At 40.9% G+C, this 27,656-nt stretch overlaps 1 protein-coding gene and 1 long non-coding RNA gene across 2 annotated transcripts in view; one reads left to right on the top strand and one right to left on the bottom strand.

Annotated features, from left to right (window-relative positions):
* The window catches only part of DUSP16 (dual specificity phosphatase 16), a 92,958-nt gene that overhangs the window by 51,931 nt on the left and 13,371 nt on the right, over nt 1-27,656 (bottom strand). Inside the window, exon 2 of the mRNA XM_036297228.1 lies at nt 17,623-17,719. The gene's annotated coding sequence lies outside the window, so the exon portion shown is untranslated. The remainder of the gene's footprint in view (nt 1-17,622; nt 17,720-27,656) is intronic.
* Nucleotides 25,369-27,656, top strand: part of LOC118649818 — a 32,085-nt gene continuing 29,797 nt past the window's right edge. The window contains exon 1 of the long non-coding RNA XR_004965752.1: nt 25,369-26,783. This is a non-coding gene — a long non-coding RNA (uncharacterized LOC118649818). The remainder of the gene's footprint in view (nt 26,784-27,656) is intronic.

The following is a 27,656-nucleotide window of genomic DNA, read 5'->3' as shown; positions in this document are numbered from 1 at the left end:
AATGGTAGAAGAGAAACTAGAGCTCCTATGCTATAGAATAGTGTTTTCCGCAACCCTAAAGGGCTTAGCAAACATTCTGCAAATGTTAGTAGGCTTGTAAAAGGCACAGAAAGCAACAGATATCAGAAAGTGAGAAAAATGCACCCTTGTAAGCATCTGATGTGAGTGGCTGTGAAGAAGTGGCCTCACCTAAAGCCAGGCTGCCATGAAGCTACAGATAAACAGCCACGTGTGACGTAGAGGACAAAATGCTGAGACAACAAGCCCTCACCGAACACGGATGAGAATAAGGAGCCCGGGAAGCAGAGGCTTGTTGGCTTCACTGGGTCACTGTGAGAACAGTGTGCAGGATAGTATTTTGTAAACTGTAACACTCACTAAACAGAAAATAGCTCGAGCCCTGGTCAGTATGGCTCAGTTGGTTGGGCATTGTCCCGTGCACTGAAAGGTTGCCGGTTCAATTCCCTGGTGGGGGCACACACTCAGGATTGCAGGCTCGATCCCTGCTGGGGGGCGTGCAGGAGGCAGCCATTGATGATTTGCCTTCAGATCAATGTTTCTCCCTCTCCCTCTTCCTTCCTCTCTCTCTAAAAATCAATTAAAAAAATAATTCCGTACAGGATTAATGGAGGAGTATGTTGTGGCTAATGCAGTGGTTCTGAACCTTGACTGCAAATTAAAATCACCTGGGGAACTCTTACTATCTTGATGTACTTCAGACCAATAAATTGGAATCTCTGGGGAGTGGGGCTCAGGCATCAGCATTTTTTAACAAACAGGTAAAGATGGATTCTTTACCTCCTCCCGAGGAAAGGTCACAATGGACAGGCCATTTGGAAGGCAAAGTTTAAGAGGAAGGAAAGGAAAAATTTGGCAACACACAATACTGTAATTCACCTGACCTGTATTTTGAGGTGTGTGTTTCATAAAAATCTGCTGGAAGTCTGGGGTTCTGAATACATGGTCACATAATAGACAAATTCTCAGTGTCACAGATTCTTTAATTCCAATAATAATGAAGGCCCACAACAATCTGCTTATGACACCCAACAAAAGACCACAGGGTACGGTGGGGGCACAGAACCTCATTCCAGCCCAATTAAGCAGTTTATGGTTGAAAGAATCCAGTTTCTAATCTTTCTTCACTATTATTAAGATGTAGATATAATCAGAAAAGACCTTTAAAGGTTGGCAGAAGACAAGATGGAGCCCAGTGCTCACCTGAGTATGGGTGCAAGTTAAACATCTGCACCCAGGAATTTCCCATTACTAAGGGCAAATCACCAGCACAAGGGCAGACGATCTTTTGTAATCCCTCCTTCTAATCTAGTCCTGTAAAAGTTCATTTAATAAACTGCTGATGGAAACCAAGATTTGGGCTCCCAGCCAAACATTCTATATTACATTCAATAAAGGACACCCTCACCCTTCTCAAGGTTGTACCTGCAATTACTTTTTTTTTTTTTTTAATATGGCACTCAACCAGAGCCAGGAGATTTTTTTCATAGTATACCTTATTAACACACAACAAAAGAAACAATAGACTAGGAAAGGCTCATCTGGAGTTCTCCCCTGAACTGTGGGTCTAACTTGTGGCTTATTCATTTATAAAACAGTTTTTGAACATCTATTCTGTTTTGTAAGCCTTTTTGCTCAGACATTTGCAATAAAGTGGACCAATTTTAATAAAGGTTCCTCTTTTTGGAAATGACAAAAAGGCTCAGTATCTAAGTGCTCCAAGAGTGGGAAAAGTAAAGAATTTCTACTGGTGATGTCTGGAAGTCAACAAGGAAGAAGTAAGAAATCTCACCAGCATATATTTACTCTGAATGCTCTGCTACCCTAAATCCTTAGGGTGCAGCTACACAATCTCGTTTTATTCACAAGTAACCTCTGGCCAAGGGAAGTTTGGAAGGAGTGGGGACATCACTAGCCAGCAAACTCTTCTACAGGTTCTGAAGGCAACTTTTCAGCTGGTCCCTGGAAGCTGGCTGCTTCCTGCAGGAAACAGTACAGATTCATCTGCAGGTGGCAGGTAGGTTGCTGATTCTCCCTGTGGCGCTGATTTCGCAGAGGAAAGCACAGAGAGGAAAAGACAGTTCATCTTCCTTGAGACGCCAGGTACATACAGTCTCCTCCCCCAAAACAAACACAAACAGAAGGAAGAGAATAAAAGGGAGGCATGGGCTTTACAACTCTGGCAGTTATCTGGCAAGACTACACTGACATTATTTCTGCCCAATAGCATGGCCCACAAGCGTAAACAGGAAAAACAAAACGAGGAACCTTTATTTAAATTGGTCCATTTTATTGCAAGGCCCAGCAAGGTAGGTGAAACATATGAGCTCTCAGGAGCTGGACAATCAGTAATAGTTGTAAACAGAAGTTAGGTGTCTAGACTCATGCTTTTTAGTCTACAGACCACTTAGGGTGACAAAACTGCCTGCTCCCCATCTTCCTAACAATTGCTTCTCTGACTATTAATGATCCACTACAAATCCAAGAGGAAGCAATGGCCAAGAAAGCTCTGCAGACTGCAGCAGTGAGATATAGTGAGATTGAATTTAGACACAAGAGTATTTATTGAAATCACGGGCACACAAACACTTGAATAGGAATTTTGTAGCAGCATTATTTATAATGGCCCAAAAGTCCATCAACTGATGAATGGTTATGAAAAATGTGGTAGAGATCCATAAAATGAAATATTATTCAGCCATTAAAAGAAATGAATATTGGTAAGTGCTACAACATCCCTAAACTTTGAAAACTAAGTAAAGGAAGCCATACACAAAAGGCCACATAGTATATGGATTCGTATATATGAAATACCCAGAAAAGGCAAATCTAGAGACAGAACGTAGATTAGCGGTTGCCAGAGGCTGTGGAGGAGGTGGGGGGTGGTTGGGGAGTGACTGCTAATGTTTACAGGGTTTGCTTTGGAAATGATAAAAATGTTCTAGAGTTAGTGGGGATAACTGCACAGCTCTGTGAATATACTAAAAATTACTTATTAGTATACTTTAAAATAGCTGTGAATTATATCTCAATTTCTTTAAAAGGGTAAATTTTATGGTATGTGAATTATATGCCATAAAGTTGTTATTAAAAAATACAGAGAGAAAAGCCAACAAAAACAAACAAATAAAAACCTCATAGACACAGACAACAGTATGGTGATTACCAGAGGGAAAGGGGGATGGGGGAGGTAGAAGAGGGTATATGGGGGATAAATGGTGAAAGAAGAAGACTTGGCTTAGGATGGTGAACACATAATATAATATACAGATGATATATTATAGGATTGTATACCTGAAACCTGTATAATTTTATTAACCAATGTCACCCCAATAAATTCAATAAAAAAGAAAAACAAAGAACCAATTTACAATTCCACCATCTACATCCTTGCTAACACTTGATATTTTCAAGGTGTTCTTGTTTTTTTATTGCATTTGTTTGTTTTAAAATACTAGCTTTTCTGGTCCATGTGTACTGGTAATTCACTATGGTTTTTTTTTTTAAATATATTTTATTGATATTTTACAGAGAGGAAGGGAGAGAGATAGAGAGTTAGAAACATCGATGAGAGAGAAACATCAATCAGCTGCCTCCTGCACATCTCCTACTGGGGATATGCCCGCAACCCAGGTACATGCCCTTGACCGGAATCGAACCTAGGACCTTTCAGTCCACAGGCCGACGCTCTATCCACTGAGCCAAACCGGTTTCGGCATCACTATGGTTTTATTTGATGTCTAATACATGGAGCACTTCTAGAAGCCTTTTTAAACCTTCCACATTTAGATCTACAATACACCTGGAATTTTTTCCCCCACTGATTTTAGAGAGAGGAAGGGGGAGAGAGGGAAGGAGGAAGGAAGAAAAAGAGGGAGGGAGAGAAAGAGAGAGGTGAGAGAGAAACACTGGTCAGTTGCCTTCCACACGCACCCCAACTAGGGATCAAATGGAGGGACACCTGGGTATGTGATATGCCCTGACTGGGAATCAAACCTGCCAACTTTTAGTGTATGGGACAACACTCCAACCAACTGAGCCACACCAGCCACTGCTCACCTGGAATTTTTTGTGTGTATGATGTGAGGTAAGGCCAAAATTAGGGTGTTTTTTTTTAAATATAGATAGGCAATTGATTTAGGATCATTTATTAAAGATTTTTCTTTCCCCATTGCTGTATAAAGCCATCTTGTGTGTGTATGTATTTATATATTCACATAAGTGTATATACTTAGATTTATTTATGTATTTATATATTTATGTGTCTATTTCTGGCCTCCATTCTATTCCATTGATCTATTTATTCTATACTGCATATCCAAAAGTGTAAGTCCTGCAATTTTGTTTTTTGTCAATATTATTACCTTGGATATTCTTGTCATTAGTATTGCCATATAAATTTTGGAATCAGTTCCTATCATGGTTTTGGACATCTTTCATTAGATTCAGTCATAGGTGTTAATATTATTAATTTCATTTTTTGGTTATTACTGTTATACAGAAATACAGATTTCTTAAATATTTACCTGGTATCTAAAAATAATACTAAACTTACTTTTTAAAAAGTATTATTTTTAATTTACACAAAGTAAAATTCACAGTTTCTTAATGTGAAGTGCTCCATCACGCCAAAAAATTCCCTCATGCCATTGCTTTGTAATCAAGACTTCTCCCCACCCTCAAACCCTGGCAAGCATTGACCTGTTCTCCATACCCATAGTTTGCCTTTCTAGAATATGACTTAAATTAAATCATTTAGTGCACAACCTTTTGAGAGTGGCTTCTTTCACTCAACATAATGCCTTTAGGATTCATCCATGTTGTTGCATGCATCAATAGTTTATGGGGATGTACCAGAGTTTGCATATTTACCACTGTAGGGAATTTGGGTTCTTTCTAGTTTTTGGTGATTATGTATAACGCTGCATAAACATTCAAGTACAGGTTTGTGTGTGAACAAAGATTTCCACTTTTTTTAAGTAAGTAGGACTGATGAGTCACGTGTGAGTGTACATTTATCTTTATGAGAAACTGCCAAACTGTTTTCCAAAGTAGTTGTACCATTTTGCACTCCCACCAGCAACATATGAAAGTTCCATCTGCTCTGCATCGTCACCAGATATTGGCATCATCTTTAGGAAGTCCCTAGATTTGTTCATTAGGAGCTATTTATCATAAACAGATATTAGATTTTAACAAATGCTTAATCAGAATCCACTTTGATAGTCATATGGTTTTTCTACTTTTTTACAATGAATTATATTAAATGCTTTTTTAATACTAACAAAACATTTTATAGATATATGCTCTATTTAATCAGAAAAATTTATTTACTTATTATTACACAAATTATAATCAAATCTTAAGTTACTCTAATATATATATATCCCTAATGTGCAAATAGACCAAACAGGGGACAACTGAACAACCGGTCACTATGACGTGCACTGACCACCAGGGGGCGTGTGCAGAACATGGCGGGCATCGGCCGTGGTGGGATGGTGAAGCAGGTGAGCAGGGGCACCAGACCAAGGGGTGGTGCCAGTCGCTGTCATCGGGGCAAGCCTCTGGTGGTTACTGAAAATTCTTTGCTCCGACACACCGTGATCCCACCCAGCGCTTGCACCTGCTGCTGGCGCCGGCCCCACTCACACCCACTGCCAGTGCTGGAGCTGCCGCTCACACCCACTGCCGGCGCCATCAGTAGGTGCAAGTGGCTGCCAGCCCCGATTGCCCCTCAGGATTTCTCCCCATCCCCCTGCTCCTGAGGGGCAATTGGGGCCGGCAGCTGCCTCTTGCACCTGCTGTTGACAATGGCCCCGCTCACACCTGCTGCTGGCACTAGCCCCAATCTCTCTGTGCCGTCAGTGGGTGTGAGTGGCGGGAGAGGGGCTGCTGGCAGACAGGGGACCAGGAGCCATGGCAGGAGGGCATGGGAGGGGGCGCAGAAGATGGGCCGAGACCTGCCCCTGTGCCCACCGCAGCCTCGCAGCCCACAGTTCCTCAAAGTGCACTGGGCCCCTAGTAATAGATAAGAAGGTACACGAATAAATGAAGCCTAATGACACTCTAAAATCTACCATCTAGCCAGAATTCTATGACCAGTGCAGTCACATTTCCTAACAAATATTTCTCTACCAAATACAAAGCAGATCAGAGAAATGGTGACAAAATCACAGTCCTAGAGCCATATGTACCATTCTAATGTTTAATATGTGGATTCTGAAGCATCCACAAGGAGAAAGAACTTCTATTACAAATGATATTGATGTTGTAATCACAGTAACATTATATATCTTTAGAAACCACAAATGAAATGAGAGTATTGAAATAAGTTATATTTCCCATTCAACATAAATAAATGAATAAATAATGAAAACATGATTTCTTTATATATTATAAATTTCTGAAATGCTACCATTTGGAAGGGAATCCTTATACCCTTTGAGAACGAGACATGAAAGAATACTGGCATGTAGTTATCAACCACATGTAGTTTATCTTTCCACTTTACCACTGTTCTGGTGGCTGTGTTTTTTTCCACAATTAAATTACAAACTACAAGGATGATGATGAGGAGCCTGCTCAGGGCCTGGATAATCTTTCGCATTGAAATGATCATAATATCACCAAATGCATTTGAATCCTTGACTTGACTGTAAAATCTAGGTTAAGAAGGTTCTAAACATCATGGCAACGTCCCGCAATGTAGCTCCCTAAGGTAGCCTTAGTCCCCTGTGTTACCTCCCCTGTTCACACACCCAACTGCATTTAGTATTTTGGCAAAAGTATTTAGTATTTAGTAATGTTCCCTCAAGACCTGGCAACAGACCTGAAAGCAACGTAGATGTCACAGACAGCCAAGCACAAAGACAATACTAGACTAGACATATTGGGTTCTGTTACAAGAACTACCAATAACTCAATTTCTGAGTCACCATGCATATTCCTCACCCACTCCTATTTGGTTTACCGATTTTGATTTGTTTACCTTATTACCTCATAGAGTTAGCACTAGAGCGTTCTAAGTTACAACATCATGTGACGATAACATAAAAAACTCCATATAAACTAGGACAAGCTCCCTAAAGATTGGTTACCTGTCAAACAGGATCTGTAAGATGCAAAAAAAAACATTAAAATATCAAATACATGAAACCTAAAAGTAATTCTAAGCATATCATAGCAGAGTCCACAGTATCCTTCAACCTCAACCACCACAAGCACATTACTTCTTTCCTTTCATTACTACAATACATATCACCATGAAAACCATGGACAAAGATTGGGTAATATTTCTTCTTTTATGTCAATTACAATTATTGTGAATTACTATTATTATTATTTTTAATCCTCACATGAGGATATCTTATTCTATTGACTTAAGAGAGAGAGGAAGGGAGGCAGAGAGAAAAATATCGCAGTGAGAGAGAAATATCCACCTGTTGCTTCCCATAAGTGCCCTAATCATGGACTGAATCCACAAACTGGGTATGTGCCCTGACCAGGAATCAAACTCACCACCTTTTGGTGTACAGGATCACGCTCCTACCAACTGAGCCACCTGGCCAGGGCGACATTCAATATTATTTTATATTAGTGTCAAATACATAGCATAGTGATTAGACATTTATATAAAGTAATTCCCCTCTCCCATAAGTCTAGTACCCATCTGTCACCACACATACTTATTACAATATTATTTACTATATTCCCTATATTGTGCTTTATATTCTTGGAACTATTTTGTAACTACCAATTTGTATTTCTCAATCCCTTCACCTTTTTCACCCAGCCCCCGACGCCACCTCCCTCCTATCTGGCAACCATCAGTTTGTTCTCTGTATCTATGAGTCTGTTTCAGGATAATATTTATTTAAAGCTGGTATTTAACACAAAAATATAGCTGGTTTTACAGAAATAAAAGTACACTGAATTTGAGCTGGTGTTCTGTTTGCCCTACATATTTAAAACAACAATTACACTATCCAAAGCACTTTGACTTTTATTCCTCATGACTCTACGTAGGTAAAAAAAAAAAAACAAAACAAAAAAAACTGCTATATATCTTCAGGGCAAAGTACAAGCTCTATTACTCCATGACAGACCCAGTGAAGGACTTGTGTATAACAACAGTTAAAGAATTAACCTTTCAGCCCAGGATTTGAAGGCGATATTAAGAGAAAAATGAATAAGATTGAAAGGTCCATCAGAGCTTTGGTGGAGTGCTTCTTACTAGCCATAAAAAGATTTCTCAGTCTGCAGGCCAGATATAACCAAAATTCCAAAGAAAGTTTAGATGCTAGAGATTAGAGGGTAAAAGGTAATACTCTCAAAACTCAACATTTTGAGCTACAAGATACCTCAATTATCATCTTGTCCACCCCCCTAGTTTTGTAGGTAATGAGGAGGAGAGGAAGAGGAGACTGAATCTGAGGCCTCAAATTCTCTTTGGAGTACAAAATCCTCAACTAAGCAAGTTGAACTGGTAAGGACGAGATGGGAGAGGCTACTCTCCAGCCAGTAGATCCATTTACTCCATTTTTTATCCCTGCACTATATCACACCTGATCAGTGACTATTTCTAACTTGCTATTCATATTATAAAAAGAAAATGGCATCTTACAACTCAATAACAAAAAATCAAATAACCCAATTGAAAAATGGGCAAAGGGTTTAAACACTTCTCCAAAGATGATATACAAATGGACAAGTATATGAAAATATGCTTATCATCACTAATCATCAGAGAAAGGCAAATCAAAACCACAATGAGGTATCACCTCATACCTGTTAGAATGGCTATTATTAAAAACACACAAACAGCCCTAGCCAGATGGCTCACTTGGTTGGAGTGTCATCCCATACACCAAAAGGTCGTGGGTTCCATTGCTGGTCAGGGCACATAGTCAGTGCATGTACGTGAGGCAACCAACAGATGTTTCTCTCTCCCCCTTTTTTTCTCTCTCTTTCTCCTTCTTCTCTAAAATCAATTAAAGCATATCCTTGGGCGAGGATTACAAAACAAACAAACAAACAAAACACAGCCTAAAAACTAGCAAATGTTGGCAAAGATGTGGGGAAATTGGAACTTTTGTACACTGTTGGTGGGAATATAAAATGGTACAACTACTATACAAAACAGTATTGCAGTTCATAAAAAAATTAAAAATAGAACTATGATCATATTAAAAATATGATCCAGCTATTCCACTTCTGGGTGTATACCCAAAAGAATTGAAAGCAGGGTCTCCAAAAGGTATCTGCATACCTGTGTTCATATATTCACAATAGTCAAATGTCCATCAACAGATGAATAAACAAAATGTGATTATATATAGAAAAATACACTATTATTCAGCTTGAAAAGGACAGAACTCCTGTCACATGAAACGACATGGATGAACCCTGAGGACATTAGAGTAAGTAAAATAGATCACAAAAAGACACTTGCGGAATTCCACTTACATAAGGTATCTAAAACAGTCAAACTCATAGAAACAGAAAGTAGAATGGTGGTTAATGGGTTGGGGGGAGGGAGAAAAGGGGATTTGTTGTTTAACGCATACAGAGCTTCAGATATGCAAGATGAAAAAGTTAGAAAAATCTGCTTAACAACAATGTGAGTACAGTTAACACTAGTGAACTGTACACATAAAAACGATTCAAATGGTAAAATTTACATTATTGGTTTTTACCACAGTACAATTTTTTTAAAATTAAAGAAAGAAAACGGCAATAGTTCTCTTACTTTTTCTTCCTGTGTCCCTCCTAACCTTTCATCCTCTTTAAAGAGTGCTCCAGGACACAGTCTTCCTGCTCCCAAACTACCCTGTAGAAGCAGCCAGCTAGCACACTGCTCTTAGAGTAAGCAACAAAGGTCTGTCATCACCGGAGAGAAGGTGAAATGGCCAGAAGAGGACTTTATCCCTCAGCCTAGGAGAGTGGAGACTGGTGCGTTGGACCTCCAGTTGAAGAACCTCAAGGGTAAAGAATAAGGAGTCTTTTATGGCAATTTGTTTAAACCAGTAAAGAGATGTTGGCAGCAATAAGCTCCTGATGACGAAGGTGGCACGCTTTAGTTCTTTGCATCCCTTCTAATACCTCACTCTTAGAGAAGTCCCTCAGTAAATACTTGCTTACGGTGATTACAATGACATGCTGATGACCAGCTGCAAAAAGAAGGAATTTTTGGTCCAGGAAAAAAGCTTACTAGACACAGAACCAAAGTGCTTATTTTAATGACTGAATCAAGATCATTTCTATAATAAAAATCTCTACTAATTTCAAATAACTTTTATTGAAAACTTGTGTAAAACTTTTTTCCTGCCAAATGGATATTATCCTGCCTAACACTTGGTACTTGGAAATCTCTGCCCCACCCCACTCCTGCCCCATAGTGTATCTTGTTAAACTCATATTACATTAATTGCATTCTATAATGAGATAGCCACCGGCAGCATCTAAGATCCTGCCACTCAGTTCATTCATTTGCCAGAAAAAAAACACTTGAGTCTGTCTTTTAGTTGGGGTTTTCCGCTGTACATAATTTTTATTGTTGGTTATAAAACAAAAGCTATAAAATCAAGCTTCCTGAATATTTACATTAACAAGGCTCTTAGTCATTCACATAATGAAAAATGAAAACAATTGTTTTAGTTACATACTTAAAAGGGTTCAGTAGAAGGAAAGTTTTTAACTGATATTTGGATATTCTTTGGTAATGAAATTAGACACTGCCCTAAGGTGTTTAAAACAGCTGTTAAATCCATATACATACATGCATTTTATTCTTAAAAATGCACCCCAAATTGGGGGGCAGATACATTCTGGCCCTTTAAGAAGTGCCACGGTTAATAATGTTTATCTCCAGGATCTCCCAATACTGTAAACCACAAATAAAATGCAGTGTGATCCTTCCATAAGATTTTTGTTGAATAGAAAGTTAACACTGTTTAGGTTAATGTTTTAACAACCTTCTTTAAAAGCTTTGTAATTTGTTAAAGTGCGAATATGACTTTCAACTCACTGTATATCTAAATTCATGTAATCTTGACAGAATTCTATGAGGAACCAGACCATTGCTTTCTTTGTAGCACAAGGAGAATCCCATTTTAAGGTTCTGCCTCATTCAAGTAAAGTTTAGTTGCTACAGTGCATGAAAGGAATCATTTTCCTTTAGTTGTCCTTTAATTTTATCTAGGGCAAATATGCACTGTGAACACTGTTAACAAATAAGAGCAAATGCCAAAAGGGATGTTCTGCCAGGCTTTTAACAATAGTGCTTAAAATGCCTCCTCTGTTGGGACAGGGGGCATTTTCTCAGAACACTGTATTAAGGGTATTTTGATTATACACACATATGTACATGGTCCCATATCAAAATTAAAAAAAAATGCAATTCGTTTTCCACTTTCAGTGAAAATTTGGGACAGAATATGAGTAACTGCCAAAAAGCCAAAACCTAATTCTATTTTAAACCTTCTATACCATCAAGTTCTTTATTAAAGATACTACTCAGCTATCAAGGTGACTAAGAAACTAGTCCTTAGTTCATCCTGGCTTGATGCCTGTGTTGGTGGCCAGAGCCATTTCATGCCTGGGGCACTAAAATAAATTAATTAAAAAATTAAAAATAGCTCAGCTGGCGTGGCTCAGTTGCTGAGCATTGACCTATGAACAGGAGTCTTGATTCCAGGTCAGGGCACATGCCTGGGTTGCAAGCTCAGTCCCCAGTGGGGTGTGCAGGAGGCAGCCAATCAATGATTCTCTCTCATCATTGATGTTTCTCTCTTTCTTTCTCTCTCTCTCTCCTTTCCTCTCTGAAATCAATAAAAATATATATTTTAAATTAAAAATGAAAAAGATAAAAATATGAATGAAAAACACTATATATTTTCATATCCTCTCTCTAATCCTGTCCAATTTTTTAATTTAAAAAAAGATAACATAAAATGGTCAAAAGACAGGGAAAAAAGAAGAGACAAGAGTTTTAGAACTGGAAGTTACCTCAGAGATGATCTAATACAATATTCTTATTTCACAGTTGAGAAAACTGAGACCTAACTGTCTCTAAATTAGCTCTGCAACTAATTGGGATACAGGTCTGTATAATCTCCCACCGAAATAAGAAAGAAAATGGATAGGGCCTTGTTTTGGGGGAACACTTAAAACAGTCTCCAGGCTAAAGAAAAGTTGTTTTAGCAAATTACTTAACAGTGTTTGTGCTTCCCTTTCTGCATATTTGTGACACACACTTAGCCAGCACCCATCTAACTTCCCTTCTAACTCGCTAACCGAATCTGATTTTCCTGGGATACAAGCGACGTAAGCCCAGGAAATTGATCCATGACGCGCGTTACACCAACCAGGGTCACCCCATTCCCCTTAGCCATACACTCACTTCCCTGGCCTTTCCTGTGGGTGGGGGCAGTCTTGTGAAACAGTTCAAGCAAATGACACTAAAGAAAAAACTGAATGGACGCTTCTGAGAAAGATCTTGTTCTCTGTTAGGGAAGCACAGGAGGAAGGATTGCTTGACCTGTCTGTCCCCTTCCTCCTCCAGGCCGTGAGAAGGGATGTGATACCTCAGGCGGAGGCAGCCAGTTTGTGAGCTGGTGGCAGCAAGTGGACACACAAAGGATGACAGAATCAAAGCCTGCAGGGACCACGGGGACACTGCTGAGCAGCCGGACCAACCGTGAGACAACCTACCCCTCAACTTCTCTGAACGCGTAAACAACTCATGGTTTAATCCTCTGTTGGCTTTCTGCTAATTACAGGTGAAAACAGTCCTGAATTAAAAAAAAAAAAAATCTGTGGCATGCTATGACTGTCTAGAGCAGGGGTCCTCAAACTATGGCCCGCGGGCCACATGCAAATACAAATATTGTATTTGTTCCCGTTTTGTTTTTTTACTTCAAAATAAGATATGTGCAGTGTGCATAGGAATTTGTTCATAGTTGTTTTTTTTTTAAACTATAGTCTGGCCCTCCAACGGTCTGAGGGACAGTGAGCTGGCCCCCTGTTTAAAAAGTTTGAGGACCCCTGGTCTATAGTCCTGTTCTGCCCAAACTCATTCCCACTACACACACACACTGTTTGTACTTACATGAAACTAAAAAGTGACAGGACTGTATTCTGCACAGTTAACAGAGACCAGTTTAAATACTTAATTGTGAGTACCTTAACTGCATAAACCTAGTAACATAGATGTCATCAATAGAGAAAACATTAGGGAAAAACATCATTTAGAATCATGTTTGTTTGTTTTTTGTTTGTTTTTAAAATATATTTTATTGATTTTTTTACAGAGAGGAAGGGAGAGAGATAGACAGTTAGAAACATCGATCAGCTGCCTCCTACACATCTCCTACTGGGATGTGCCCGCAACCCAGGTACATGCCCTTGACCGGAATCGAACCTGGGACCTTTCAGTCCGCAGGCCGACGCTCTGTCCACTGAGCCAAACCGCTTTCGGCCATGTTTGTTTTTGATTACTGGCTTTGATCATTCTTTCTGGCATCTCAAATCCTTTATGGAATTAAGTACCACATAAATAACAAAACTGATAAATGATATCTTTTTTAACTAAACTCTTTAATCATAACTGTCTGTTAGTAAAAAATAAGTGTCAAAATTTCATTCTTGAATTTACAGCCACAAACGTGGCCCAGTCAGTATTTTCACATATTGATGCTTATAACCAAAGCTTAGAGATCGACCCGCACTACACCAAACTCACGGCACTGCTGTCTTTTCCCACTGGTTATAGTAACAAGTTGAATATTGGCAAGACATTAAAAGTCAGGCTATCCAGTACCATTTTTTATTTGTTTATTTTTAATTAATATTTTTAATTTTATTTTTTCCATTACCATTTTCCAGTACCATCATTTAAATAGTTATTTGAACCATATTGTGATGGAAATCTTTCAAATAATGTTCATCTCCATGACTCCTGTCACACCCATCTTTGAACTTCCCCAGACCCCATTCTTCTGGTATCCAGCACCTGGGAGAGCCCAGCTCACCCCTCTTCCTCTCTGCCCTCAATGCTTCGCTCCACTCTGTCCACAGCCCCGTTCTGCCTAGAGCTGCTCCCACGAAGACTGCCGTCTACTCCATTTCCCCCTTTCACAATTTCTTCTTTCTGACCTCACGTGTCTTGTCATCCCTCAGCTTCCTCAGAGAAAAAACATCAACAGCTTCCCCAGTTGGAAGGAACAAACAACTGCCATGAGCATCCCTGCTTCTCTCAAGTATGTTAGCATCGCTCCCCTGCTGTCACTCAAAGCAAAAATGGCTGTGTAGTCCTGATATAAACGAGTATGAACACTGTATTTTGTACATATATGTGGGCTCAGTGCTTTTATCGTTTAAAAACACAGGGAGAGAAAATACTCGTTTTTTGTTAAGTTGTAGTAGAGTGCTTTTACCAACACTTCCCGTGTATATATTTTATCCCACCACTCACTCAAGCTGTATGACCTTCCACCCAATATGGTCTCTGGGTCACCCACACACTAGCATATTCCCGTCTTCCTTGATAATTAACCAGTTAAAATTGAAACATTACTTTACTGATACAGATGTCTGTATTAGGCTGCTCTAAAAATATATTAGGACACTGCAATAGTTTATATCATTTTCAAAGTGTGATCGAGAGACACCTGGTAAGAGGTCCTTGAGGCCATTTTAGGGAATCCATAAGGTAAAAATTAGTTTTAGTAATACAAAGACGATACTTGCCTTTTTCACTCTCAGTATCTCATGAGGGTACAACAATGAATCCAGAGGATACATGATGATAATGTGTCACTCTGGCAGCTAATAAAACATATGCTTGTATATATATTCTTCTGTTTCTTAGAATTTTCTAAGGTAGCAAATTTAAAGTATAAATATGCATTTTTAAAAGAAATTAACTCAGTGTGTTCTCAGTACTTCTATTTCCTAGGCACAGCAATCTTTGACAATATCTGCTATATATAACTTCATTACTCATTACCATCAAATGAATCCATCGAGTTTAAAGAAAAAGAAAAGGGTGCAGGTTCGATTCCTGTGAGGGCACATAACTAGGATGCAGGTTTGGTCCCCCGCCGTGGTACATAAAGGGAGGCAACAGATCAATGTTTCTCTCTCTAAAATCAATAAGCATGTCCTCAGGTGAGGATTTAAAAAAAAAAAAAAAGAAAGAAAAAGAAACTGAATATTTTAATAATTGACATGATGGGCTCTTTAAAAGCAAAAGACTGCTTTCAAATTAGAAATGAAAAAGCCACTGAAGCATCATACAAGGTAAATTATCCGACTGCACTGGAGCCACACAATAGCTGAGAAACTAATAAAGCTTTGTATGACTGACACTGCTGAATGTCTGCTGGATGAAAAATCAGTAAAAGAAATCATGGCAATGCCACTTATCATTGATGCAGTATCTCATCAAATTAAATACTTTACTGCTAACTGCCTTAAGGATAGTACTTTTGCTTTATAAATGGACAAAGCCATAGATGTGGGGGGACTTACAGTTTTGTTTTTATTATGCCAGTATCCAAGCCAACTAACCATCAAAGAAGGTCTTCCTTTATGTGAATGCTTGGCAACAAATACCAGTGCTGCTGAATTACTCAAAGTATTAAATAACTTTCTGAATCTCATGATTTATCCTGAAACAACATGTTGATATCTGCTCTAATGGTACAAAAGCAATGGTGGACAAAATGCAGGCACTTTCATAAATCAAAGCAGGGATAACAAAACTGTACCAGTAATAATCATATTTCCCACTGTCTATCAACCATTTTTTAAAAACCAGGTCATCTTAACAATGTTTTTGATAAAGTAAAAGTGATAAATTTTATTAAATCTTAATCTTGAGAACTTGGTCTTTTTAACATTCCGTGTGATGTAATGGGAGGTACACACAAAAATCTCCTCTGCTACATACCTAATATGATAGCTGTCTTAAGGAAACGTATGTATGCAAATTGAGTTGTGAACTAAACTACACACTTTTTTCATAGAATACTATTTTTGCTTAAGAGAATGATTGGAAGACGCATTATAGTTTATTCAGACTCAGGTATTTGGCAAACATTTTTCTCTAAAATGAATAAAGTGAGCCTGACACTTCAAAGAAAAACTGACGATATCTGTTGCCAATGATAGAATTTGAGCTTTTGAGAAAAAGAATGGAATTTTGGAAAACTTGAACTCAACACAAAACTCTTGACTGCTTCGCAATTCTTAAAGACTTTTTTTTACTAAATTAATGGTCATATTAATGAATGTAATTTGTTAAATATTGTATAAGCAAATAAGTCGGCATTTGAAAGATCTGCACAACTCAGTAAACCATTCTTTTTTCAAATGACCAATGTCTAATGTTATAGAGTCACATACACATCAAAGATTCAATACATTTTTAATGTTACAGAGCACAGAAATTTCACTGATATAGTTTCAAAGTTAACATTGCAACGAATCTTTAAGAATCTATCACAATTACATGAAAGGGCACTGAAATACTCCATGCACCCTTTTTCAACTATGTATCTGTGTATAGCTGGGTTTTCTTTATATACTTCAAACAAACAACATATACAGCAGACGGAATATAAAAGCAGGATTCAAAATCCGTGTCTTCTATTAAGCAGTGCATTAAAGCTAGTGGCAAAATGTTTGGCAATGTCACACTTCTCATTGTATTTTTTGTTTTGAAATACTTTCTTCATAAAAGTATGTTATTTATGTTAACCTTTAATGAATGTATTATTTTTAAACTCAACACTTTAAACATTTCTCAGTGTGTTATATATTGATAGACATAGTCCACATAAACAAACATCTTCAGGGTCCCCAATAATTTTTAAGAGCACCAAAATGTTTGAAAACTGCTGGTTAAAGAAGAGCATTTGTAAATGTCCTGTATAATAAGGAGGTAATATGCAAATTGACCGTCATGCCCTCACAAGATGGCTGCCTATGACCAGGCTGGCAGAGGGATTAGTGAGGGATGACCAAACAACTGAACAGCAGGCTGCGTGGGGCAACCAGGCCAGCAGGGGGGCCATGAGGGACAACCAGGCTGGCAGAGGGAGGCAGTTAGGGGTGACCAGGCCGGTGGGAGGGAGGGGGTGCAGTTGGGGGCAACCAGGCCGGTGGGGAGGGACGTTGGGGGCAACCAGGCCATTGCAGGGGCCGTTAGGGGCGATTAGGCTGGCGGGGGGGGGGAGGGCAGTGAGGGGCGACTAGGCCAGCAGGGGGGCAGTTGGGGGCAACCAGGCCAGGAGGGGGGTGCAGTTAGGGGTGACCAGGTCAGCAGGGAGGGCAGTAAGGGGTGATCAGGCCGGTGCAGGGGGGCAGTTGGGAGCGACCAGGCTGGCAGGTGGGGGCAGTTAGGGGTGACCAGGCAGGCAGGCAGGTAAGTGATTAGGAGCCAGCGATCCAGGATTGTGAAAGGGATGTCCGACTGCCGACATCCCCCGAGGGGTCCCAGATTGGAGAGGGTGCAGGCCAGGCTGAGGAGACCCCCTCCCCCCATGCACGAATTTCATGCACCAGGCCTCTAGTGTATATATATAAGAGAATAGGTACCTGAAATGAATCAGATGACTTCGGCTCCAGTTCTAGCAGTTCTTACTTGCTTTGAGATTTGAATAAATCACTTAGTCTAAGATCTTAGTTTCCTCATCTGTAAATGGATAAAAGACAAAATATGAAAAAGCAATTAATAACCTACAGGTATATATTACAAGGTCACAAAGTTAAAAGTTTTAAACAGTTTTTCTGACCATATTTTTATAAAATTCTCCCTTAAAATTATTACTAAAAGCATAACATAGAAAATGCAAAGTGGAGATTTTTGATTAACCAATTAGCTCAAATGTCCAACTACATAATTTTATCGTATTAGAGTTCTTCCCCTAGTTATAATTGGTAATGTATAGTTTAACTATATAGCTAAACTAATTATGATTATTTCCAAATATACACAAAGTACAAAAAATACTAACAAACCCCAAGGTACCCATTACCCAGTAATAAAAAAATTTGTCAATATTGTTTTATTTCCCATTTCTGTGTTTGTGCCCATCCTAAAGTTTTTTAAAACAAATATTAGTCATGATTTTACTTTACCTATAAATACTTCCACATGTACCTTTAAAATATGAGACTTTCTTAATATCACTATAATGGCATTAATATGGATAAAAACTTTATAGTTAATAATTCTTAAATACCACCTAATACACACTCCATGTTATAATTTCCTCACTGTCTCCAAAAAAAATCTTTGTTAGTTTTTAGTTGGTTTGTATCATTAAAATGATTCTTACCAGTTCATTTTTAAGAAACACAAAATTTTTAGTAAATGCTAAGAAGGGAGAGAAAATAATACCATGCTTCATATGCCATGTGCAGTTTACAAAACAAAGTCAAGAACTATCTTCCTGAAGAATGTGCTTCTCCCTCAACCAAACAACAGACAAAAATAAAAGAAACCCACGACAATATAGGCCATACTGGTGACACTTCAGTATTCTGAGAAGTAACAAGAAGAGGACACAGATCAGCTGCTCAGGAAGAGACAGAGTTGATAGGAAACAATCACCTGCATTTTGGAAAAGATGAGGTCAGGTCAGTCAGAGGATCAGGCAAGCTGGAGGTCAGGGTCCAGGTTCCAGAGTGAGCATACTGCTCCAACAAGTCAGGTAGGTGCCCAGGGCTGTAAGGCAACCAACCCCCTCCAGGTTTCAACTCAAAACTCAAAAACCAGTGCTTTAAAAGCTAGAGTTGTAATGGAACCAGGATCAAAAGTAACAGTTGTGAGAATTAATTTAATTTACTCAGCAAACATTCATCAAAAGCACACTCTACCAGGTTATCCTAGAATGAGTTGTCTTTCTGTTTTTTTAATCCTCACCCTAGAATTGTTTATTGATTTTAAAGAGAGAGGAAGGGAAATAGAAAAACATCGATGTGAGAGGTAAACATTGATCCCATATGCGCCCAGACAGGGGGATGGAACCCCACAACCTAGGTATGTGCCCTGACCAGGAATTGAACCCACAACCTCATGGTGTATGGGATGGCACGCCAACCAACCGAGTCACTGGCCAGGGCTGGTATTTTTAAATGTATACAGCAAACAATAAATAGCATATACTTCTCTACTTATGTCTTTCCACATTAATCTTAAGGGGAAAAATGAAGATATTTAATATTAATTACCTTGCCATTTACCATTACAATTTATAGTGCAGCTTTTTTCTGAAAATCACAGTTTGTCCCACTTCTCACCCAGACACTGAAACAATCTGAATTTTACTGTTCTTCCCAAATATTTCTGAAGAGCACCTTAGCTTTTATCACACACATCACAGACCCTTAGCATTTATATCTACAATCCTTTTCTAAATGGAATATTTCGTTTAGATGAAAACCAAGGGAATGCTAAAGAATTTCCTACCTCCTTTGAAGACTTTCTTTTTCATAGCTTACCCAAGTGCATCAGAATATACTGGAGATGAAGACTGCATATAGAAAACTTTTTTGAAAGATTTGGTTCCATAGATACACACACAATATAAATCATTTTTTTAATCCCTTACCTCAATTTCACCTATAATTTTTTTATGTTTAAAAGTCCAGAAAGAGTGAAGCGGAGGAAACATATTTCTTTAAGAATGATCGAGAAGTACTTCATAAATGTGTCCAAAAGCAAGTAATCGTTGTTAAAAAATTTTTTAATTGACACTGTAAAGGGCATCTTTTAAACAACAAAACCCAGCAGTCAGGTCCTGCAGTAAGAACCTAGATTTCCCCATTTCAGAACTGACACTTTGCTTCAGGTTACTACTATTTGTAGAGAGTAAAAATCCCAAGTTTAAGGCAGTATTTCCAATGAGACCATTAACTTCCCTACATATCTTTAAGGAGATATAATTAAGCACATGAAACACAACACAGTCCAAATTTACTTTTCGATTCCAATACCATGTGGACAAGACCCAGACAGGATTCGCCCTTTAACCTATTTAACCCGTCTGGTAATAAAGCTGAATAGCTTACTTATGCTGTCTGTACATCTTTGTTTCCTGTGCTGTCATACAAGGTACCATCAAAACAAACTGTCCTTGGAATTTATCCTCACTTTAAAACACTACTAGAGGCCCGGTGCACATTTGTGGACTGGGGGCTGGGGGGGAAGGGTGTCCCTCAGCCCAGCCTCCACCCTCTCGAAGTCCGGGACGCCTCAGGCGAAGTCCGACTGCTGGCTTAGGCCCACTCCCGCGGGGTCCTTAGTGCTGCTGTGGAGGTGGGAGAGGCTCTCGTCACCGCCACTGCGCTCGCCAGCCTTGAGCCCGGCTTCCGGCTGAACGGCACTCCCATTGTGGGAGTGCACTGACCACCAGGGGGCAGCTCCTGCATTGAGCGTCTGCCCATGGTGGTCAGTGCACGTCATAGCGACTGGTCATTCCACTGTTTGGTCGTTTTGCATATTAGGGTTTTATTATATAGGATTGTGACATTGATCCTTAATGGAAAATCAAACGGTTAGTCTAAATATACAGCCCAGTACATCACAACCCTAAGTAAATTATAAACAATGGTATTAACCTCACACAAAAACATGAGACTTGTAGCAAATGGCAGCAAAAAAAAAGTACATAAATTGTTGATGAGGAATTAAAAACTCAAAGCTTATGTGCTTCAATCTAAAAAACGTTATGTAGGTTTCATTTTTAAAAATTGGTAAAGATGAAGTTAATGTGTAGACTTTTATTCAAATTGGTTTGGATGGCAATAAATATTAAGTTATATCATTAACATTATTTATCAGGATATGATGGGCAAATAGGTTATTCACAGAGTAAGTGGGACTGCAACTAGCCCTCTATAATTCCCTGACCCTGATTATCTTCAGAAAACATCACCACTTGACATTAGCTTTTCCATGTAATGTTTACTTGTCTGCTGTCCTCCCATCTTCTCCCACTAGAAAGTAAGTTCCATAAAGGCAAAAAAAATTGTCCTTTTTCCACTCTATGCCCAATTCCTAGAACAGTGTCTGGCACATAATAGATAAATCTGCTGAATGAAGAGATGAATGAATGGCCTCCTCCTTTGACCTCCCTACTTCCTTTCCTCCATACACATGTTAACGATCCTTTAAAACTGGGGTCAAATTCTATTATCCCTATGAAGATTACCTCCCCTAATCCTCCCATCTCCTTCTTTGTACCATGAATTTGGCACTTCCCTGCTGTCTGATCATTGTTTTGTCTTTGCATATGTACATACCTCCATTAAAATTCTTATAAACCTCTCATTAAAGGTATGGACCCACTCCCCCAACTTTTGGTATCCACCTCAGTACATGTAAATAGTAAACCATTTGTAAGTTTTTGCTTGATTGATTTGTATCTGTAGTTAATTTAGAAATAAATTAATAGTTTCAACTTTTTATAACCTATCCTTCCCTTTCCAATAACGCAATTAAAATCACAATGGGTCCCCCTGTATTTTAAATTTGTCTTTGGCAATTTCAAGTTTTACCTGTTCATATAATTATAACTTATGCTCATAATTTATTTTTTCCATCCTTTCTCCCCCCAAATTAAAATGTTTATGTAACAAAAAATCTTGTGACTTTTTGGTGATATCTATCTAACCCCAATCAAGAAAGAGGTGAAGTTTCATTACTCTCTTCTTGTTGCTGAGTGTATAGGAGGATATTTTTCCCTTTATGCCTTTTTCCTGTAATGCCAAGGTGTATTCTATTTCCTTCTTTACTGACCATACCCCTTGGAAACCATATATTTATTTATTTATTTTTTTACCTGTCTTTGGTAATCTCCTTTAGATACTTCTTTTTGGCCACTCCAGCTCCCTCGAATCATTTATTTGATAAAATTTCCAGGTCCCTCCTCGTCTGCATGAGAATGGCCTCTTCTTAAAGCCTGAGCCTGCTTCTTTAAATCCAGCAAACCTTTATGAACCTCATCCCTTCACATGGCCAACCTTTGATTATCAGGGCTAATGAAATGTACAAAAATATCAGATTACCTACAACACACACACACACACGCCCACAAAAAAAAAAAAAATCAAGAAAAAAATGACATCTGGCTTTGGAATATATATCATATGTGCCTTTGGGCAAAATTTAATTTATTAATTATGTTTTTCCTTAAGCCAACATTATTAACATTTTCTTTTATGATGGTGGATATCTGCTTTGGTTTTAAATCTTGATGTAGTTAGTTAAAAAAGAAGTATCAACTGTGATTTTTCCTCTAAAGCCCTTTTAACTAGTTTTTTCAACCTGTTAAAATCTGTCATAAAATCTGGTTTCTGTTTTCCCTGATTTATCTTCTCCCCTTTCTTGGGATTCTGATCCAAATCAACTTTCCTATGTTAATTTACTGCTTCAATTTAAAGTGCTATTTGCTTGCGAATGCAAAGCATTTTTTAAAAATATTAAATGTCCAGGGAAAACATCACTTTTTTTTTTTAAGATATTCCAGGAAAAGTTGGTTTCTAAGATAAACTACACTGGTAATTCCAGCAAATTATATTTAGTAGGATATTATGATTGATTGAAAAAATGAATATTGGACAGCAAGTCAGCTTCATCAATACTTAATCCCATACACCGAAACTATGTAATTAAATTCCAATATAGACATTTGTAGAAAATAACATCAAAACAAACTCACACATCAACCCTGGCCCTTCTGTCCCACAGCCTAAATTCTGTACGCACCTCAGACCTCACCTCTGCTTCACTTCTACACATAAGTTTTAAATGTATAAGAAACAGAACTGAGTTAACAAGATCATCTCTTTTGGCCCCTTTTCAGTTACTGCCATTAAGCTTTTAGCCAGAGACCCCACATCCTCAAGTTTACATGACTATTTTTACTTTACAGGTACTCATCTAAATGTAGGTTTATAGTGTTTGAACTGACTTTTTCATACACTAGCCACCATATTACCAGCAGAATTAAGAACAAATTCATTTTTAATTTTCTCCCATGTGGAACTTTGATAAGTACAAATTATTTTACCTAAAAATCAACTTTTTGGGCTGGTGTAATTTAGCCCAAATTCTTACATAAGATGTTAAATATTACCACCACCCCCAATTTTTTAGACAGCAGTCTTCCATGCAGTCCTCAAACTCAGTCAATTCCATAACTTTTTTAAAAAAAATTTTGCGCAGTGCCTAGTCACATTTTGACTAAAATACCTACATAGACCCATAATTTCTCCGTTTTTCAATTTACTTCTCCAGGTTGCTGCCTTCACCAAACACAGAACTCCACCAGTCTCAAAATTATGGTCTCCCAAGCTGGGTGTCCACCAATGTACATGATTCTCAAGGAAAAAAATAAATTAAAAAGTAACTCAACTGGTAAGAATTCTTTTCTTCTTTTAAAAATTTACCTGCACTTTTAAAATCTCTTTGCTTGTTGGAGTTCAAAATAGTATCAATCCTTTGAAGACACAGTTGTCACCTATGGGCACTCTCAATCCGCCCCATAAAGAGGCATTTTTCTGGCGGCCCAAGAACCCCAAATAGGAGTCATAAGGTCTTTCGTGGATGGCAAATTTCACACACACACACACACACACACACACACACACAAACACACACACATACACACACACTCACACACACACTCACACACACACACTCACACACACCAGAAAAAGAAACATACCTGGTCATTTTCTAAACAGGTTTGATAGGTTTGGTTCACTTGTAAGAGCGGAGTGTTTACTTACAGGCGTTTAACGCAGAAGTGGCAGCCAGAACACTGGGTAAATAAAACCTCGAGCTTTTAAAACCCTGCACCTTCACGCACTTCCCCTTCGGTCGAGGGGCCGGCACACGGCAAACCCCACGGCCAGTGAGATTATGCAACAGGTTCCCTCTCCACCGGATTCATCGCGGGCGAGCAGGGGGTGTGCTTTCTCCCAACAATGCGTGACACCCACCGCTGCAGGGCCTGTGCAGCTAGCGTCTAATCATCTTTTTTAGAATTTTGCCCTATCCGTTCACTTTAAGATCTACCTGTATTTTGTCAAGTTAACTACGTGTGTGTGTGTGTGTGTGTGTGTGTGTGTGTGTGTGTGTGTGTGTGGTGTGTGTTTTAGGAAATAAACCCCAGTTTTGCCTAAATATTTTCCTCCCTGGTGTTTTATGACAAGAAACCACACATGATAAACAGATCTTCGGTTGTCTCCCCGGGCTTTTTTTTCTTTTCTTTTCTTTTCTCATGTTTTAGGACTAGTGTGAATAAAGAAGTCACTGGCACGCTGGGTCCCCCCACATCACGGCCCGGGCCCTCGTTTGGAAAATCGGGGTGTAGGTGGGTGGGTTCAGTTTAAGAAAGCAGCGCCGTCCCCACCCAGGTGGCCTCGCTGCGCACCCCCGAGGCGAACTGGGGATCACGGGGGCCGTCAGGCCGGGGCCCCACTGGGCAGCGTGTTGTGCAGCGGACGCGCCTGCAACTGAGCAGCTTCGCCCGCCCAAGTCCCGCGTCCCGCGCTGGCGGCTCCTCGCGGCCGGACCCGGCGGCCCGGCCCGCACCGCACCGGCCGCCCCCCCCCCCCCTTCCCGCTCGGGCCGGCCCCCCGCCAGGCCTACACCCCCGCTTCCAACGCTCGGGTGGCTCGGGCCGCGGCCGCCCCCGCCTGCCTTCCGACCGGGCGGCGCGGACACCGGGCGGGCAGAGCCGGCGGGGCGCGAGCGCGGCGCCCGCACCGGAGCCGGCGAGCCACCGGGGTCCACGCTGCCCGCGCGGCGGGCGCCCCGAGCCCGCACCCTCCCGCCCGCGCGGCCGGCCCGAGGCCACTTACTTTTGGGGCCGCCGACCTCCCGACTCCCTCCGGGGGAAACGAAAGTTGTCCCGGCGTCTCCCCTCGGTCCCCCCTCGCCGCCCGGACCTGCGAGGCGCCGCCGCGGAGCCCGGAGGGCGACAGCGCTCCCGCTCGCGTCCGTCCCGTCGCGCTGTCCTCGTCTTCCTTTCACTAGATTATCTTCTCCTTCTCTGAGGGGTGGGCGGGGGCGGGAGGCTCAGGGAGAAAAGAGACGTTTGCAAATTTTCTTCACCCCCCCCCCCAAGTCAGCCTTGAGAAAACAATGTTGAAAGGGGTGAAGAAGTTGGGGAGGTGGAGGTGGGGGCCGCGTGGGGGACGTGGGGGCAGGGGGGACGGAGAGGTGATGATAATCGTTAAAAAAAAAAAAACTGCCTGAAGCCCCCCAAACAGGGGTACACAGAAAGAGGGGGAAAGGCGGGGGGGCGGGGTGGGGGGCTGGGGGGAAAAGAGAAAGAGTCGCTGGTCAGGAAACTTCAAGCGCGGATGAGGTCATTGGTTTAAAAATAAAGAGATGGCGTCACTTGAAACCAATCCCAGTGAATGAACTCAGCGGAGCCCGGGGGAAAGGAGGAGACAGGCGAGGGCAGGGCGGTGGGCGCCGGGCGGGGCCGCGCGCCGCCCGCCCATCCCGCGGCCGCCCGAGCCCCCGCGCGGGGAGGGTCGGGTCACGTTCCGCCGCCGAGTTCGGCGGCTCCGAAGCAGGTTCCGCTGGCGCCGCTGGGAGGAGCCGGGCGGCCCGAGGAGGCGGCCGCACGCCCTCCTCCTTCCGCGCCCGCGCGCCCGCCGCCCCCCGAGCTCCCGGCCCGCGACCCCCCGGGTCCGCGCCCTGGCCGCGCGCCCTGGGCGCTGCGCCCCAACAGGTATTTCAAGGGTTCCTCCCCCCTCCACCCCCCGCCCCAAGACCCAGCCAGCGCCTTTCCCTCCTGCTTGGGCTGTTTCCAGCGGCCTCGCCAGCGTGAAGAAACGCAAACAATGATTTGAGAGAGTTACAGTCACTCCTGTAAAAAGTCTGACGAAGGCAAACGGCAGGGCACGGCCCTGGGTTATGAAAGAGAAGCTGCAGGTACTTGGAGAAAAGTCGCGCTCGTGTTGTCAGGCGCTCAGCCCTCTGTCATGCTTGTCGCTGAAAGCCCCCGCATGAATGTCCCCAGCATTATTTTACTGGGCTTCTGTTTTCTTAGACTTGTTTCTATTTACAACTTGAATGAGCGCGAGCAGCCAGACATTCTCTTTAAAAAATGTTTTCTGCATGGAACAGTGCGCAATCGTCTTTAAATCAGACCAGAAGGTCACTGCCCCTGGAGGTGCCAGACCCTGTGATGGTAGCTCTATACACTTGGTGCATTTTCGTATTTTGGATTTAATTACAACAGCTTTGTTTTGAGACACGTTACACACTTTGAAAAACTGGAGACCTGAGGTGGTGACAAACCAGGACTTGGGATCACTGACTAGGACAATCGGAGCTTTATTCTAGTGTTCTTTGAGCATTTGAGCATGGAGCTGCTTCGACTGAGAAGTACTCACGTGGATATCACATAACAAAGATGTGATTAATGACGGAAAAGCACACTGAGAACGGACTGCTCCGGCCAGAAGTTATGTGTAGGAATCATCTAGCTCCTAAAATATTCCATTTGCAATGTACTACATTTGGGACATTGGTCCCTAAAGGCATCTTTCTTGTGGAATGTCCATGTGGACACTGCCTAAGGGACTTCTTTTTTTTTTTTTTTTTAATTGGCTCAAGAACAGAGAACCAGGTTTGGGGTGGATTAGAAAGATAAAACATCTCCATACGTCTTTTATGCCTTTAAGCCCTGCAACTAAAGTGCACTGGCTATGACTGATCATCGTTTAAGGTTAGTATTGGGGTAAGCCTCTGGGAACTTCCACCCATCTTCTAGAGGAGAGAAAGGAGCCCATCTGGAAATGGGAGACCGCTGAGCACTTCACCCAGTAAAAAAAGCCTGAGGGCCAGGGATGGAGAGCCCACATTCTACTGCCTTTGACCTCTAAGACTCCCGCGGAGGGGAAGCAATCTCTCCCCCGGCTCCCTGTCCTCTGGTGGCCAGCAGGTGTTACTGCAGCTTCCATGGGATTGTCTGAGCTCAAGTAAACCTCTGACAATCTAACCACAGACCTGCTGGTTTTAGAACAGTTTTGAAGGGGTAGTTGCATCTCAAGTCTGCTTAGTTGGAGGAGCTGGGATTTGGGGAACGGGAGGAAAAGAGAGAGAATCCTTGTCCTAGAGGTAGAGAGCATTGATCTTGCCTGGTTGTAAGGCACCTTGTGAATATATGGAGTACCCTTTACATGCTGCAGCTTCAGTAGCCTTACTCTACTGACACATCTTGAAACCTCTCTCCTCCTTCTACATCTATACAACAATTATATTGGAGTGCCTTCCTTGTGTAGTGATGCTATGGTAACTATTACAGGAGCCTTCCTGGTGTGTATCATCTAATTAGAAAAACAAGATATAGACTAAAACTAGCCTGGCTGACGTGGCTCAGTGGTTGTGCGTCGACCTATGAACCAGGAGGTCACGGTTCGATTCCTGGTCAGGTTGTGGGCTCAATCCCCAGTGTGGGGCATGCAGGAACCAGCCAATGATTCTCTCTCATCATGGGTGTTTCTATCTCTCTCTCCCTCTCCCTTACTCTCTGAAATCAATAAAAATATATTTTAAGAAAAGAGAGAGTTTTAATAATATTCTATAAATATGTACTTAA

The sequence above is a fragment of the Myotis myotis genome, unplaced genomic scaffold, assembly GCF_014108235.1.
Source record: "Myotis myotis isolate mMyoMyo1 unplaced genomic scaffold, mMyoMyo1.p scaffold_m19_p_3, whole genome shotgun sequence".
Lineage (NCBI taxonomy): Eukaryota > Metazoa > Chordata > Mammalia > Chiroptera > Vespertilionidae > Myotis > Myotis myotis.
This window is presented reverse-complemented; position numbering and strand designations above follow the sequence as displayed.